The sequence below is a fragment of the Propithecus coquereli genome, unplaced genomic scaffold (genome assembly GCF_000956105.1).
Source record: "Propithecus coquereli isolate 6110/MARCELLA unplaced genomic scaffold, Pcoq_1.0 Scaffold241, whole genome shotgun sequence".
NCBI classification, from domain to species: domain Eukaryota; kingdom Metazoa; phylum Chordata; class Mammalia; order Primates; family Indriidae; genus Propithecus; species Propithecus coquereli.
This window is the reverse complement of record NW_012147964.1, coordinates 677223-681764: the sequence shown is the minus strand read 5'-3', so window position 1 is coordinate 681764 and position 4542 is coordinate 677223.

Sequence of the window (4542 nt, the reverse complement as noted above, 5' to 3'; positions counted from 1 at the left end):
TTTCGAACTCCTGAGCTCAAACAATCCGCCCGCCTTGGTCTCCCAGAGAGCTAGGATTACAGGTGTATTCAATTATTTTTGTGGTCAGCCAGTGACCTGACAAAGATTTTAAATGTCTGTCTCTACGAAGGAGAAAAAGACAAACAAACAAACAAACAAAAGGGCACTGACTTCTTGAATTTTCTGAGGGGATTTCCCCAAGGGGGAAAAGCTGCCATGGATAGGAAAGTCAAAACAAGCCTCTAGCTGGTCTCTCAGGGCACTGCCAGAGTCAGGAGAGAGCAAACCCCACAAATTTCAGAGGACAAAGTCCCTGCTACCTGTCCTGGGACCACTCAGCTGCTCCAGGAACATGGGCTCTCTCCTCCTTGTCTCACTTGGGCTAAGGAATTGGGGTAGAGGCTGGTTCACATTGACTTAAGAGAGCAGGCTACCCTCTTACCAAAGAGCCTCAGCCTCTCGTTTCATTAAGTACTCCCCTGGTTATTATTGTCTCATTGTGCTCCAGAGTTCTGAACTAGTTGGCTATGTTTTTTGCCCCCAAATTTACTAGTTGTTTCACTGCAGGGACTGGCCCCCATATCTTCCTACTCTGCTATTTTGCATGACCTCACTATTTATTTGCTGACCTTTTCGAAATACACCCAAACTCATATGGGTAGTGAAACCTTCTATTCTAGAAGTTACTCAATATGATAAATTTCTAATAAAAACATCTCAGCCTGGGCCGGGCACTGGTGCTCACGCCTGTAATCCTGGCTGGTTGTTTGGTCAAACACTAATTTGCATGTTGCTAGGAAGGTATTTCTTAGGTAGGATTCGAAGAGGAGCCTTGGTCATGTGGGTGAGCTTCTGGGAGGCTGAGGTGGGAGGATCGCTTGAGGTCAGGAGTTTGAGACCAGCCTGAGCAAGAACAAGACCTCGTCTCTATGAAAAATAGAAAAGTTAGCCAGGCATGGTGGTGCACGCCTGTAGTCCCAGCTACTCCGGAGGCTGAGGCAGGAGGATTGTTTGAGCCCAGGAGTTGGAGGTTGCAGTGAACTATGCTGACACCACTGCACTCTAGCAGGGGCGACAGAATGAGACTCCATCTCCCAAAAACAACAACAACAACAACAACAACAACAACCATCCAAACAAAAAGCCATGTTAACCTAATTCCTTCATTTTACTCTTTAGCAATCAACATGTGAAAATTAAATTTAACTGCTGAAAATTCAGGTTACAGAGAGAAGACAAATATCAAATGATACCATGCACTTCTAGATCACTGTGATACAATGTGGAATCATCACACTTCAATGATTATGTTCGGTTTGATGATTATGTTTTGGTTAGTAAACAGAGAGAGGAAACGTACCTGTGCAAGGTTCAGTGGGGGCATATGAAGATTTAATCCTCAGTCCATTTGAGAAACCATAGATAGAAAGCACATTGGGGCTGGGTGCGGTGGCTCACGCCTGTAATCCTAGCACTCTGGGAGGCCGAGACGGGAGGATCGCTTGAGCTCAGGAGTTCGAGACAAGCCTGAGCAAGAACAAGACCCCGTCTCTACTATAAATAGAAAGAAATTAGCCAGACAACTAAAAATAGAAAAAATTAGCCGGGCAGGCTAATTTACAGGAGAGAGCCACCGCGCCCGGCCGCTATTACCACTTTTAATTAATATTGCTAGCCAGCACAATGAGGCAAGAATAAAAAAGAAAGAGACAAAAAGATTGAAAAGGAAGAAATGAGTCATTATTTCCATATTACATTATTATTGTGTACATATAAAACCAAAGATCTACAAATAGTTCTAATATATGAATTTAGCAGGGTCGCTGGATGCAAAGTCAAAATACAGAAATGGATGTTGTTTCTATAGATCAACAACAGCCAGAAAAAGACATTTAAAAACTATGCCATTGGCCGGGCGCGGTGGCCCACGCCTGTAATCCTAGCACTCTGGGAGGCCGAGGTGGGCGGATTGTTTGAACTCAGGAGTTCGAAACCAGCCTGAGCAAGAGCGAGACCCCGTCTCTACTAAAAATAGAAGAAATTAATCGGACAACTAAAAATATATAGAAAAAATTAGCCGGGCATGGTGGCGCATGCCTGTAGTCCCAGCTACTCAGGAGGCTGAGGCAGAAGGATTGCTTGAGTCCAGGAGTTTGAGGTTGCTGTGAGCTAGGCTGATGCCATGGCACTCTAGCCCGGGCAAAAAGAGTGAGACTCTTGTCTCTAAAAAAAAAAGAAAAAACAACAAAAAAAATCGATTCATATAATCGAAACTGGAAACAACCCAAATGCCCAACTACAGTAGAATGGATAAGCAAATTGTGGTATATCCCTACTATGGAATACTACATGGCCACCAAAAAGAACAGAGCACACTGCTGTAGGCGACAACATGGAGGAAGCCCATGAATGTAACGTTGAGTGCAGTAAGCTAGATAAAACAGAGTGCATACAGTATTCTGACATTAAAATACAATTAAAAACAAGCAAACTAATCTATGGTGTTAGAATTCAGAACAGTATTGCTCTTGGGAGAAGAGAGAGAGAATAGTGGTTGAGAAGCCGCAGGAAGGTGGCTTCTTGGATGCTGGTTACATGGGTGAGTTCCCTTCCTGAAAACTGACTTATTTGTGCATTCTCTGAATACAATTGACCCTTGAAAAACACAAGTCTGAACTGCACGAGTCCACTTATACGCAGATTCTCTTCTGCCTCTGGCACTTCTGAGACAGCAAGACCCACCCACCCCTTCTCTTCCTCCTCCTCCTCAGCCTACTCAACGTGAAGACGACAGATGTGAAGATCTTTATGCTGATCTACTTCCAATTAATGAATAGTAAATAAATTTTCTCTTCTTACGATTTTCTTAATGACATTTTCTTTTCTCTAGTTTACTTTATTGCAAGAACACAGTATACACTACGTATAACATGCAAAATATCTGTTAATGACTTTAGGTTATCACTAAGTCTTTCGGTCAACAGTAGGCTATTAGTAGTTAAGTTTTGGGGGAGTCAAAAGTTATACGTGGATTTTGACTGTGTGGGGTCACCCCTAAAGCCCCTGCTTTGTTTAAGGGTCAACTGTATGTGGAATACTCCAATAAAAAGTTTACAAAACATCTCACTTTGGCTGTTGTATGGAGAATGGCCTGTAGGTGGCGCGAGTGAATACGGGAAGACCAGGTAGAGGCTTTAGGAGGCAAGAGACTGAATAGCATCAGACTCTTGATATATTAAATTTTCCTTCCTTCCTTCTTTCTTTCCTTCCTTCCTTCCTTCCTTCCTTCCTTCCTTCCTTCCTTCCTTCCTTCCTTCCTTCTTTCCTTCCTTCCTTCCTTCCTTCCTTCCTTCCTTCCTTCCTTCCTTCCTTCCTTCCTTCTTTCCTTCCTTCCTTCCTTCTTTCCTTCCTTCCTTCCTTCTTTCCTTCCTTCCTCACTACGTTGCCCAGCCTGGGGTGCAGTGGCATCATCGTAGCTCACTGCAGCCTCAAACTCCTGGGCTGAAGGGATCCCCCTGCCTCAGCCTCTTGAGTAGCTGGGACTACAGATGTGCGCCACCAGGCCCGGCTACTTTTTCTATTTCTCGTAGAGACAGGGTCTCACTATGTTGCCCTGGCTGGTCTTGAACTCTTGGCCTCAAGTGATCTTCCCACCTTGGCCTCTCAAAGTGGTAGGATTTTGAGACCTGCCTGAGTAAGAAGGAGATCTCGTCTCTACTAAAAATAAGAAAATCAGCCAGGCGTGGTGGTGCGCGCCTGTAGTCCCAGCTACTCGGGAGACTGAGGCAGGAGGATCCCTTGAATCGAGGAGTTGTAGATTGCAGTGAGCTATGATGATGTCATGGCACTGTGCCTGGGGTGACAGAATGAGACTCTGGCTCAAAAAAAAAAGTCCAGATATTTTCCTAATTACACTTACATTCCTCCTTTGATAACTTAGAGAGTGTATATGACATCAATCCCTTCTGTGGAGATACGATTTTTACCCAGAATGAGATCAAGCTTTGTAAATAATCCCTAAGGATAGGGTGTGTCTGCCTGGCTTCCCCTTGGGGAATGAAGGATCGTCTTAGAGGACTTCCTTGTCATCAGGAGGACAACCTATTGCTTCCTCTAAATTAGATATATTTCTAGAGTCCATGTTGGCCCTGTTTTTTTGCTTCTTAGTTGCACAGATTTTAACCTAAAATTGAGGCGCATCCTATAATAAATTGCTACATTGTAGGGGTTATTGCTTCTTTATAGTAGGCCCAAAATAGGCTGTTACTAAGTTTAGGGTTTGATTTAGAATACGTGTGTGTATTTATCTACTCATCATCCACCCATCCATCCATAAATCATACATCCTCTCTTTCATCTATCCACTTGTCTATCCATCCATCCAACTCATCATCCACCCGTCCACTCATGACATGCATCCATCCATCCACCCACCCAGCCACTCCCACACACATCCATCCATCCACCTACCCACCCATCTGTCCACTCACCCAGCCACCCACACATATCTCCATCCGTATCCATCCACTCACCCAGCCACCC